The 13,665-nt window shown below is 43.3% G+C and overlaps 1 protein-coding gene across 2 annotated transcripts in view; it reads right to left on the bottom strand.

Annotated features, from left to right (window-relative positions):
- The window catches only part of Wdr33 (WD repeat domain 33), a 111,548-nt gene extending 98,466 nt beyond the window's left edge, over positions 1 to 13,082 (bottom strand). For both annotated transcript variants that reach the window (XM_028867073.2, XM_028867074.2), the window contains exon 1: positions 12,892 to 13,082. The gene's annotated coding sequence lies outside the window, so the exon portion shown is untranslated. The remainder of the gene's footprint in view (positions 1 to 12,891) is intronic.
- Positions 13,083 to 13,665: the final 583 nt, after the last annotated feature.

The raw sequence follows: 13,665 nt of genomic DNA, 5'->3' as shown, positions 1-13,665 counted from the left end.
CCCTAACCACAGTAACCACTGCAATGTTCTCCATCACTGAAGTCTATATTTTCACATAGTACAAACAAAATTACATCTCATGAAGTTTTTTGAATCTAGTAGCATTTTCCACTTGCAATGATGTTTTGAAAAACTAACCATGCTGTTTTAATTATCCTTTTCTTTTATTGCTAAATTCTATGGAGATAAAGTTTATCCATTCACTGAGGACATTTGGATGTATGCTGTGTTCAGCAATTTGAATGAAACTACTATAAACACCAGTACAATTTTTTCTGTGAATGTATTATCCTTTTCCTAAATAACTAGAACTGAAACTTGAGTCATTTATATTTGTGATTAATCTTCTGAAAAACTGTCAGTACCACTTTATGGTACTAGCCTACCATGTTCCATCCCCAGTACCATTAAAAAAAAGTATGAGGCACATTAAAAAGTTTTCCTTAGCCAGGTGGCCTACATCTTTAATCCCAGCACTCGGGAGGCAGAGGCAGGAGGATGTCTGTGAGTTCAAGACCAGCCTGGTCTACAGAGCAAAATCCAGGACAGGCACCAAAACTACACAGAGAAACCCTGTCTTGGAAAAAAATTCCATTATTTTTAAAGGGTTTTTAAGAACTAGAATTCTGTCAGGCATGGTGGCAAAGACCTTCAATCCCAGGAATCTCATGACACAGGCAGGCAGATCTCTGCATTTCTAAGCCAGACTGGTCAACATAGTGGATTCCAGGCCAGCTATGGGCTACATAGTAAGACCCTATCCCAAAGGTAGGGGGAGGGACAGAGACAAGAAGGGATCGGAGGAAGGCAAGAAGGGAAGTGGAAATGGGGTGGGGATGTCATGTCCTGTTGAGAAACAATAAATACCCTGGATGTTTCAAGACAGCCCAGCAGACTGTACAACTGCATAGCAGAACAGAAACTACCATCACATAAAGAGCCCTGACAGATAAATTCACCTAGTCTGGCAGTCACCAAGTTAGGCAGGAATGACTTATACCAGAACTAGTGGCCACAGCACCATTTTCTCTACAAATCAGGACAGTCACAGCTCCCTTGGCCATCCATGTTCTATGCTATGTTTTTGGAAGTTTTTAAAAATTCTTTTTTTTTTTTTTAAAGATTTATTTATTATGTATACAGTGTTCTGTCTGCATGCAGGCCTGCAGGCCAGAAGAGGGCACCAGATCTCATTACAGATGGTTGTGAGCCACCATGTGGTTGCTGGGAATTGAATTCAGGACCTCTGGAAGAACAGTCAGTGCTCTTAACCGCTGAGCCATCTCTCCAGCCCCAGTTTTTAAAAATTCTTTAGCCTTCCTGATGCTATTAGCTCTTGTGAAGGTAGACTGATTTTTTGCTCTTTGGTTAGTTTTGGTAGTTTGTATTTTAACAAAATTAATTTCTCCCACATCACCAATTTTTAGTGCATACAACTGTTCATGGTATCTCATTAGTCTTTTTTGGTTTGTTTTTGTTTTGTTTTAGTTTTGGTTTTTGAGACAGGGTTTCTCTGTGTAACAGCCCTAGCTGTCCTGGAACTCGCTCTGTAGACCAGGCTGTCCTCCAACTCACTGAGATCCATCTGCCTCTACCTCCCGAGTGCTGGGATTAAAGGTATGTACCACCACCGTCCAGCCTTAGTATTTTAACATCTGTAAAATCTTCTCTAAAATTCTTCTTTCATTCTTGATATTGTGTCTTATTAAGATATTACAGCCCACAAAGGATCACATAAACAAATTTGGTATCCTACCATTACAAAATAAAAATCTCATTGCCTAGTAAAGCCATATCATAGATAGCATAAAGCATTACTTGGATTTGTAAAGATGCTGGTATATGTCAAGTTCATAAAAATATAGCACATACAATTCTGAATTATGTACAACACAATGGCAATAAACAACAATTATATACACTTGACAATGGCAATAAACTATGATACTACAGGCTTATGTATACTGTATATAATACTCTTAATTTAAAGTGTACTTCTATTTAGTGTGTGTATATATACACAAATGTATATATACATGGGTTGTGTATATTTACACACACACACACACACACACACACACACACATATATGCCACCACTGCCAGACTACACACACATATATGTGTATATATACAGTACAACAAACCATGCCTAGTACTTGGTAAACTGAAGCAGAATGACACTTAATTCCAAGGACAGCCTCAGCTACCTAGACAAAAAAATAAATAAAAGTTCAGAGTATACTTTATTATGTCAGCAGAATTTCATATTTGTCTTTTGGCTACATAAAGAAGTCGTGTAGAGGTGCTGGGAAGATGGCTCAGAGGTTAAGAGCACCGGCTGCTATTCCTGAAGTCCTGAGTTCAACTCCCAGCAACCACATGGTGGCTCACAACCATCTGTAATGAGATCTGATGACTTCTATTGGTGTACAGGCATACATGCAGGCAGAACACAATATACGTAATAAATAAATAAATTTTAAAAAAAAGTCATGTAGAAGCCAGGCAGGTCTGGTGCACGCCTTTAATCCCAGCACTCAAGAGGCAGAGGTAGGCAGATCTCTGAGTTTGAGGCCAGCCTGGTCTCCACAGTGAGTTCCAGGACAACCAGTGCTACAATACTGAAACTCTGGCTCAAAAGCACAATAAATAAATGAATGAATGAATGAATATGAAATACATTCCCCCCCAAAAAAGAAATCATGTAGATTGACTGACCTATACCATCACAGTGGGTGTGTAAGCACATTTTGTGGTGTTCATGCAATGACAAAAAAAAAAAAAATCACCTACTAGGTCAGGCATGGCTCACAACTATCCATAACTCCAGTTCCAAGGGATCTGATACCCTCTTCTGACCTCTGCAGGAACCAGGCATGCATGTGGTTGGTATACATACATTATATGTAGGCAAAATACTCATAAACATAATTTTCAAAAGCAAACAAAATAAAAATTAAATAATAAGCCAGGCAGTGGTGGCACACACCTTTAATCCCAGCACTCGGGAGGCAGAGCCAGGTGGATTTCTGTGAGTTGGAGGCCAGCCTGGACTACAGAGTGAGTTCCAGGAAAGGCCCAAAGCTACACAGAGAAACCCTGTCTCAAAAAAAAAAAAAAAAAAGAAAGAAAGAAAGAAAAGAAAAAGAAACCTGTCTCCAAAAACCAATTTAAAAATTTGAATAATAAAGCTACCTTGGTTGTATGCCTTAAATCAGTCATAGGAAGATATATCAAATTAGGGACTGGAAAGATGGCTCAGTGGTGTAAGAGGACTTATGCTCTTGAAGAAGACCCATGTCCAAGTCCACGTGGGGACTTAAAACTGCCTATAACTCTAATTCCAAGATATTTTATACCCTCTTGTAGCATGAATCTTAAAGAGTCTTATTAATAAAATCAAACCTGGAGCCAGGTATTGAGGTGAATGCTGGAAGATCAGAGAAACAGAACAAGCCACAGCCACCTCACCTCGCCAGTTCCTCAACTGGTCCTTTTTTTCTCAGACTGGAAGGAAGCCTCTGAGTCCTTATCTCAGCTTAACCAGCCAAAATGCGTCTAGTTTCTAGTCCTCATGCCTTATATACCTTTCTGTTTTCTGCCATCACTCCCTGGGATTAAAGGCTCACTACTTGGGATTAAAGGTGTGTGTGTGTCACCATGCTTGGCTCTATCCTTGAACACAGAGAGATCCAGGCAGATCTGTGTCTCTAAAATGCTAGGATTAAAGGCGTGGGCTACCACTGCCTAACCTCTATGTTTAATATTGTGGCTGTTCCTTTCTCTGACCCCATATAAGTTTATTAGCCACACCACCACACCCTCTTCTGGCCTGGGAGGGCTCCTGTACACGTGATGCATATAAACTCAGACAGGTGAACACACATACACAAAAATATATAAATAATAAGCATTTTTTAAAGACTTACAGAAATTGGCCAGGCGGTGGTGGTGCACACCTTTAATCCCAGCACTCAGGAGGCAGAGGCAGGCAGATCTGAGTTCGAGGCCAACCTGGTCTATATGAAGTTCCAGGACAGTCAGGGCTACACAGAGAAACCCTGGCTCAACAGAGAGAGAGAGAGAGAGAGAAAGAAATTAGACTTACTGCTATGTATTTTCTAAATTTTCCATCCATAATAAACACTGAGTCATTTTGTAATAGACTACACATTTTAACCACCCTTTCACGAGGACAGGCAGAGCTGGAGAGCTCACTGGTTAAGAGCGCTATGTCTGCAACCCCAGTTCTAGGGAACCTGCCACCTTCTGGCCTCTGTGGGAGCAAGGCCAGCATGTGGTACAGACACACATAGAGGTAAAACACTCACACATAAAGTAACACATTTGAGAAAAACCAGATGAATTAGGGTATAAAGTTGAGAAAGAACTTAGTCTGCAGCTTTTGAATTTTCTATCAAGTATACTATCTTCCAAAAATTAATAAGATTTGTTTTGTAGGTCATACTTATTGATTTCAAACATTGAAAACTCGATTTGGGGCCAGCAAGATAGCTTAGAGGGAAAAGGCACTTGTCACACAAGCCTGACAGCCTGAGTTTAATCCTGAGGACCCATGTAAAAGGTGGATGGAGAAAAGCACCTCTCCAAAGTTGTCCTTTGACCGCCACATAACGCACTGTGGTATCAGAGCCTAAATATATACAGCTACACATAAACAGATTAATGACAACAATGATTTCAAAGTTTTCCCATACTGCCAGATGGCAAGAAAAATGGGTAAGAAATCAAACATTAAAACACACACACACACACATACACACACACACACACACACACACACCTGGGACAGGACAGTGGTGATACACATCTTTGATCCCAACACTTAGGAGGCAAGTTGCAGGCCAGTCAGTGCTACATAGTGAGGCCTTGTCTCAAGGGAGAAAAAAGACCTTTTGCCCAATTAATATGATGATTTATTTCTCCTTTTTTCATTTTTAGATATTTTTATTTTATTTTATGTGCTTTTTGCTTGCGTGTGTACTATGTATTAGTAGAGGTACAGAAGAAGGTGCAGTCCTAAACTGGACTTACAGATGGGTTGTGAATCACTGTGTGGGTGCTGGGAATTGAACCCAAATCATCAAGAACAGCAAGTGCTCTTAATTGCTAAGCTACTCTCCAGCCTGGGGTTCTTTTTTTCTCTTACTGAGTTAGTTATAAGAGCTCTTTACACATTCTGATCCCCTCCATCTTCCTGCCTGCCTCACTGTGGGACAGTGTCTCACTAGCCTGCCACTTGCTGAGATTGTATGCTGACACGCTCTGATGTAAGACTCTCATTAGATTTATGATTTGTAGATATTTTCTCTGTAGATTTTTCACTTCTTTTTTTGTGTGTGTGTGTGTGTGTTACATGGAATCAGAACCCAGAGCCTCATACATGCTAGGTTGTGCGCTGCTACTGTCCAGCTCTCTCACTTTATTTTTAAAAAGATTTATTTTTATTTTATATGCTTTACCTGCATGTACGTAAGTATACACATGTATGCAATACCTGTGAAGCCAGAAGAGGGTACCAGATCTTCTGGAACTGGAGTTACAGACAGTTGTGGGCCATCATGTGGATACTGGGCTGAACTTGAGTCCTCAAAGCAAAGAACAGCAAGTGTTTTTAACCACTTAGCCATCTCTCCAGCCTTACTTTTTTCTTTTTTGTATGTTTTTATGTGTGTTGTATATGTACATGTTTTTGTGCATTTATGCGTGCGTGCGTGCGTGTAGACCAGAGCTTGATGCTGAGTGTTTTCCTCAATTGTTCTTGTTCTTTGAGACCGGAATTTCACTGAGCCATCATTCGGCTAGACTGCTCTTCCAAAGGACCAAGGTTCAACTCCCAGAACCCATATGACAGCTGACAACTATCTGTAACTCCAGTTCTGGGGGAATCTGATAGCCTTTTCTGGCCTCTGTAGGCAAACATACATGCAAGCAAAACACCCATACACATAAAAAAATTTTCTCTTAAGTTCAAGACTAGCTCTGGCAAGCTTAAAACAAAAAAAAAAAGTCCACAAATGTGTATATAACTTAGCAGTAAAAGTGCTGGACTAACATGCACAATTCTCAACAATTCAACAAACAACAACAACAAACAAACAAAAGCAAGGTATATCTCATGGAAACTATCCTGGGCTACATCTACTCCACCCCAATCAAAAAGTCATTCTTCAGGCTGATTGTAATATCACATATCTGTAGTCCCAGTACTCAAGAAGCGATGGTAGCAAGAGAATTGTAGGACTGATACAAATTAGAGGTCAGCCTGGTCTACATAGTGAGTTCCAGGCCACCCAGAGCTACACAGCAAGACCCTGTCTCAAAAAAAAGAAAAGAAAAGAAAAGGAGAAGACAACAAAAGAAAGGAAGAAAGGGAGAAAGAAAGGAGAAGAAGATTAAAACAACCAAGTGGAGACAGCTGGAGCTGTGGCCCAGCAGTAAACACTTCGTAGCATACTAGACTGAGGGTCATACATGCTAAGTTTTTGTGCTCCACCCTTAACATACAAAGCATTTGGAGAGGGGGGGTTCGAGATAGGGTTTCTCTGCGTAGTTTTTCATGCCTGTCCTGGATGGATCTCACTTTGTTTTTGGTGTTCTTTTCTTGTTTTTTCTTTTTTCTTTTGGTTTTTCGAGACATGGCTTCTCTGTGTCGCTTTGCACCTTTCCTGGAACTGGCTTGGTAGCCCAGGCTGGCCTTGAACTCAGAGATCCGCCTGCCTCTGCCTCCCGAGTGCTGGGATTAAAGGCGTGTGCCACCACCGCCAGCACAAAGCATTTTTAAAGAAAAAAAAAAACAGTTGGTTTTCTTTTTATTAGAATCCCCAATGGTTTAATCAACAACCATCAATCACTAGTCAAAACTTTGACAAACAAGGTCCTCACAACCAAAAGTCACTGTCCACAATACAAGTGTAACTGTAAAGTTTAACTTTAGCAGGGAGGCAGGGAAGCTCCAGACAGGGTTTCTCTATGTAGCCCTGGCTGTCCTGGAACTCCATCTGTAGACCAGATTAAAAGCCTTGCCACCACTCCCAGTATCTTTTTTTTTTTAAGTTGGGCACAGACTCAGTCATACCTGGGCTGGCCTCAAATTCATCTGGCCTTAAACTCCTGATCCTCTTGCCCCCATTCTCTAGAATTTATGGCTAACTTTTAGAAATACAAAAACATACAGTAGAGCTGGCACGATGGCTCATCAGGGAAAGGCACTTGCCGTGTATAAACCTGATGACCTGAATTTGATCTCCACACCCAGGTGCAGTGCCACCGACTATAATCCCAGCAGGGGAATCCCTGCAAATTCCAGGCCAGTCAGGGATGCAAATGAATCAACAATCTGCCCCCCAAATATTAAATAAAATTAAAATTGATAACAACAAGAAGGTACTACAAAATCTACTACCTTTAAAAAGCACAAGTCTGGCAGGCGTGATAGTGCTTATAATCCCAATATTTTAGAGGCTAAGGGAAGAGGATCACCATGAGTTTAAGGCCAGCCTGGACTTTAAGATTTCAGCCTCGTCTGAACTACAGAATGCCCTGTCTTACAAACAAAAAAAACTGCCAAACGCCTTTAATCCCAGCACTTGGGAGGCAGAGCCAGGCGGATCTCTGTGAGTTCGAGGCCAGCCTGGTCTACCAAGTGAGTCCCAGGAAAGGCGCAAAGCTACACAGAGAAACCCTGTCTCGGAAAACCAAAAAAAAAAAAAAAACTGCCAAATGAATACACTACACAAAAACAGGGAAATGCAAACTAAATGTTGATCTGTCTTCAAGCTTCCTGGGGCACTTCACACACCTATACAGACAATGGATGCAGGCAAAACACCCACACACACAGAAAATTTAAATCTCAAAAAAAAAAAGGAATGCTGGCCAGGAGTGGTGGAGCACGCCTTGAATCACAGTCCTGGGGATGTAGAGGCAAGACGATCTGTTTGAGTTCCAGGATAGTCAGAAGGACATAGTGAGAACTCTGACTCAACAACAAAAATGCTGGAAAGGATGTGAAGTGTGCAGAAACCTAATCCAGATCTGCTAGTAGAATGTAAACTTCTGCAGCCACTAGGAATTCCTCAAAAAGCTGAAAAGGAGCCAGGTAGTAGTGGCAGCACGCCTTTAATCCCAGCACTTGGGAGGCAGAAGCAGGCGGTGATCTCTGTGAGTTCCAGGCCAGCCTGGTCTACCAAGTGAGCTCCAGGAAAGGTGCAAAGCTACACAGAGAAACCCTGTCTTGAAAAACCAAAACAAACAAAAAGCTGAAAAGAACTCACCATTATGACCAGCTAACCCACTCCTAGGTATTTACAGACCAGAGATACTTGTACACCCTGTGCTACTCCCGATAGCCAGGAAATGGAACCGGAACCAAGCCAGATGCCCATCAATCAATCAATGAAGGCAAAGTGGTAGAACACGGAATCAATCCAGATACCCATCAACCAATGAATGAAGGCAAAGTGGTCAACACATTTATAATTCCTTCACTTGGGAGGCCGAGGCAGGGGATCTCTATGAGACCAGCCTGGTCTACCTCTCAGCGGTGAGTTTATGCAGTATACACATTCAATAAATTTTCATATTTCTTACTGGGACTAGAAACAGTGAAATTACTTTCACTTTTTTGTTTTTTTGAGATGGGGATTCACTACATAGCCTACATTCACTACATAGTGTAGCCTCAAACTCACTATGTAGACCAGGCAGACCTCAAACTGCTTGCCTCCGCTGCCTGAGGTTCTGGGATTAAAGGCATGTACTATCCCACCCATAGCAATTATCACTTTTTTTTTTTTTTTGGTTTTTCGAGACAGGGTTTCTCTGTGTAGTTTTGGTGCCTGTCCTCGATCTCACTCTGTAGACCAGGCTGGCCTCAAACTCACTGAGATCCGCCTGGCTGTACCTCCTGAGTGCTGGGATTAAAGGCGTGTGCCACCACCGCCGCCCAGCTTAGCAATTATCATTTTTATATATAAGGAAATTGATACTCAGAGTTTCATTAACTGACCCATTTTAAAAAAAAAAAAACTGGGGGCTGGAGAGATGGCTCAGTGTTTAAGAGCACTGACTGCTCTTCCAGAGGTCCTGAGTTCAATTACCAGCAACCACATGGTGGCTCACAACCACGTGTAATGGGATCTGGTGCCCTCTTCTGGCCTGCAAGAACACATGCAGACAGAACACTGTATGCATAATAAATAAATCTTTAAAAAAAAAAACTGCTTTAGAGCTGAAGGTAAAGTTCAATGATGTAACACGCACTGAAAACAGGTAATCCCCTGAATTCATACTCTTCACACCCTTTCCTCTTGATCTAAAGCTAGCTGTGATGAACTCAGCCTGCAAACTTAGGCCACTTGCTACATACAGGATCCCATGATTTTCTTTCCAATACATCTCCCTTGGGTCTGGAATTTATAAACACTTAAATTATGAAAATAAGGCACTACACAAATTTTATAAAGTTGCTATTTACAGTCCAAAAAGATTAACAGTAATATAGGTCACATTCTCCAACATGGCAGCGTCGGTGTCTAAGAGAAATGATTTGTGGTGGGATAGGTATGTCACCAAAGAAAACATGTCCAAGTAGAATCTTTTTTTTTTTTTTTTTGTCTTGCTTTGTTTTGTTTTGAGACAGGGTCTCTCTGTGTTCTGTGGCTATCCTAGAACTCCCTCTGTAGACCAGGCTGGCCTCCAACTCAAGAGATCCACCAGTCTCTGCCTCCTGAGTGCTGGGATTATAGGCATTCAACACCATGGCCTGGTCCAAGTAGAAATCTTAAACCTAAATCACAGCTAACAACAAAAATAAACTATTTAAGTATTAAAACCATGTTCAAAGGCAGGTGTAGTCAGGGGCTCAGTGGGAAAAAACAGCTGACAAGATCAGAATCCACAAGGTGAAAAGAAAAACCAATTCCTTTAATTTGTCCTCTGACCTCTATACACACAAACATACACACAAAGTAAATGTAAATTTTAATGGAAAAAACTTTTTTTTTTTTTTTTTTTTTTTTGGTTTTTAGAGACAGGGTTTCTCTGTGTAGCTTTGCGCCTTTCCTGGGACTCACTTGGTCGCCCAGGCTGACCTGGAACTCACAGAGATCTGCCTGCCTCTGCCTCCCGAGTACTGGGATTAAAAGGCGTGCGCTACCACTGCCCGGCGGAAAAAAACTTTTGATAGTGACCATTTAGCTCCAACTAATACCATTTTACCTAAAAATTAAAAACGTAAGTAAAATACCAAATTTTTTCTAAATAACCTCAAAAGGATTACATAAATGCATTCATATAAATTTAAAATAAAAAACTTTCACTAATATCTTTGTTGGAGTTATGAAACTTTAAATTTTCATTCTGAAATACAAAAGTTTGAGCTTGGCAATAATCAAATAATATCTAACCCCCCCCCCAAAAAAAAGAGACTTTCTATTACCTAATGATCTTTATGTTAATGGACTCTGTTATTTAGCAAAGCAAACTCTGAATATAGGGCTTAAGAGGTCAGTAAAAATATTATTAAAGGTTTAGGTCAGGATAAAATTGTGATGACAAAATTCACTAAGCTTTCAGCTTCATAAATAACAATTTACTATTTCATTTGTTTGCTTTTGTTTCGTTTTTTTTTTTTGAGACAGGGTTTCTCTGTGTAGTTTTGGTGCCTGTCCTGGATCTCGCTCTACAGAGCAGGCTGGCCTCGAACTCACAGAGATCCGACTGGCTCCGCCTCCTGAGTGCTGGGACTGTTTGATTGCCTTTTTTTTTTTTTTTAAGATTTATTTATTTCGTATACATGCATGCTTACAGGCCAGAAGAGGGCGCCAGATCTCATTACAGGTGGTTGTGAACCTCCATGTGGTTGCTGGGAACTGAACTCAGGACCTCTGGAAGAACAGACAGTGCTCTTAACCGCTGAGCCATCTCTCCAGCCCTGTTTGCTTGTTTTTTGAGACAGGGTTTCTCTGTATACCCCTGGCTGTACTGGAACTTACTCTGTAGACCAGGCTGGCCTCAAACTCAGATCTGCCTGCCTCTGCCTCCCAATTAAAGGCATGTGCCCCCGAGCTTGGTGGTCAAATTACTTTTTCTAATGCACTGTGACGTAGACCAGCTTTATACCAAAATCCTTCCCAGAATTAGAAGGGTATCAAAATGTTCCCCAAGTCTCTATAGTAAATCAGCTAAATACAGCACTTCAAGTTTTGTCTCAAACCAAATCTATACACTATTTTACCTCTACTGAGCATGGAAACAAATTAAAAATGCAAAAGTACCTAATAGAAACAAAACGTGGGTCTCAAATGCAATTAAGATTAGGAGAAGAAAAAAATGCCACCAGGGAAACAATTAAAGTGTTTTCTTTTAACAGTCACTAAGAGCTTTGTTCTTTGTTTGGGTTAAACATTCACAGGCAAAAGGCTGCCTGTATTATATCCAGAGAGTACATGAAAGTTTTGTTCCCAAGTGGTCTATGTCACCACTGTGGCTTGGTTCCTGTCATCCATAGCTGCCAAATAGCTACTGCCTCCCATCATTCCTGACAGTCTTTACATATGTTAACACACACACTTTTCTGACTTTGACTTCCAATCCAAGGAGGTAATCCCTCAACCAGCCGCTCCCTTACTCCGGAAGGGCCACCAACCACAAGAGTTACAACCCAATATCAACACTTTGTTTAAAAAAAAAAACAACCAAGAATGTAACTCAACAGATGGCTCAGCGTTAAAGTACCTACACCACCTAAGTTCAATCAAGACTCACTTAGTGGAAAAGCGTTCTCCAGCAAACTGTCCTCTGTCCTACCAGCGAGGGGGGAGGGGAAGAGGGACGGAGCGCGTGCACGCATACACTCATATGCAATTCTTCAATTTAAAAAGAAAAAAAAGCACAAATTCTCGGTCAGGTGTGACCCACGCCTTCAATCCCACTCGGGAAGTGGAAGTTAATTAGCAAGTTAGTGCCAGCCTGGGTTACAGCCCAGTAAGTCTAGTGAGGCTCAGGCTGGTCATGCCATCGGTTGGGAGAATGAGAGGATGATTAGCGCTGAGTTCGAAACTTAGGCTACATAGTGAGTTTCTAGGCCAGCCTGGCTACACAGTGAAACTGTATCAAAAATAAAATAGAAATCAAACCAAACAACAAAAGGACCGCTAGCCAAGCCAGGCAGCGCGCGCTTCTCTCTGGCTTGTGCCCGGCAGGTGGAAGACTGGAAATTCTCGGCGAACCTGGGCAACACGACTAGACCAGTCTCAAACAAATAGGAAAACGGAGAAAAGAAAACGAGAGGCGCTTTCTAACACCATGAATATCTAGTTGCCAGAAAGCCTTTGTTTCTCTCACATACTGAGACCAGAATTTAATTTCCAGTTGGAATGGAGAACGAGTGCTTGGTGGGACATTTGCAAGGAACCAGAGAGGACTGAAACTCGTGCAAGAGCGCAAAGCTCTGCCTTCCTCCGAGTGCCCAGCACGGATCTCAATTTTAGAAAGCATCCAGGCTGACTCTCCTCCAGCTGTTTCCCCTGGATTCCCAGGAACTTCTCCGGCCCCCTTCTGGGCAGCCCTCAAAGCCGCGCTCCATTCCACTCCCCTCCACCCCAACGCGCTTCCTTCCTCCGAACTTCGCGTCTCTGCGGCCGGCCTGGCCGGGGACGGCGAGGCCGAGGGAGCCTCACGGCCGCCGCCGCCTCCCCGAAGTCCGTCCACTGGGACCCCCGCCAGCCGCGGCCGGCCCCGCAGATGCCCGTCCTCCCCTCTCCCGCGACCTGTCCCCCCCACCCCCCGAAGCACGCAACGGCCGGGCCCGAAAATGGCGGAGCGCGGCCGCCCGCGGCCCTCACGGGCCCCGCCGCACACTCACCGTGGAGGGCCGGGAGGGGCGCCTGGCCGCGAGCGCGGTGTCCTTTGGTGCCGCGGGGAATGTCTCTCCCGTCCGCTCCTCTCCCCTTCTCCCTACTCTCAATGCCTCTCCTTCAAAGATGCAGCCGCCATCTTCCCCGAGGAGCCACCGAGCGTACGCCTGTGCGTCATCACGGCCCCGCGGGGCTACGTCACGCGCGCCTATGCCGCAGGTCGCCCGTAGGGCTCGTGTCAGAGCATGCGCGCAGGTGAGGGGTGGGGCCTGTGTCTCCGGCGCCCAAACATTGGAGTTGGTTTGGGTGCAGAGCCTAACGCCAGAGCCGTACTGACTTTCTTCACCTGGTGAGCCATCGCGGATGCTCTCAAAAAACATCCCGCTTTATAAAAACTAAATAAGACGGCTTGTTCAAGCCGGGAGGGGTGGCTCACGCCTGGAATCCGAACACTTAAGAGGCTGGGACAGCCAGGACTGTTAACATAGAGAAACCCTGTCTCCAAAAACCAAAAAGAAAAAAATAAAAAGAGCCAAGAAAAGCAGGGCGGTGGTGCCGCACGCCTTTAATCCCAGCATTTGGGAGGCAGAGGCAGTCGGGTCTCAGGGAGTACGAGGCCAACCTGGTCTACAGAATGAGTTGCAGGACAACCAGGACTGTTACCCAGAGAAACCCTATCTCGAAAAAAAAGAAAGGAGGAGGAGGAGGAGGAGGAGGAGGAGGAGGAGGAGGAGGAGGAGGAGGAGGAGGAGGAGGAGGAGGAGGAGGAGGAGGAGGAGGAG

Source organism: Peromyscus leucopus, chromosome 19, assembly GCF_004664715.2.
Source record: "Peromyscus leucopus breed LL Stock chromosome 19, UCI_PerLeu_2.1, whole genome shotgun sequence".
In the NCBI taxonomy this organism is placed as follows: domain Eukaryota; kingdom Metazoa; phylum Chordata; class Mammalia; order Rodentia; family Cricetidae; genus Peromyscus; species Peromyscus leucopus.
Note: the sequence above shows the minus strand (reverse complement) of the source record. Positions and strands in the feature narration are given on the sequence as shown.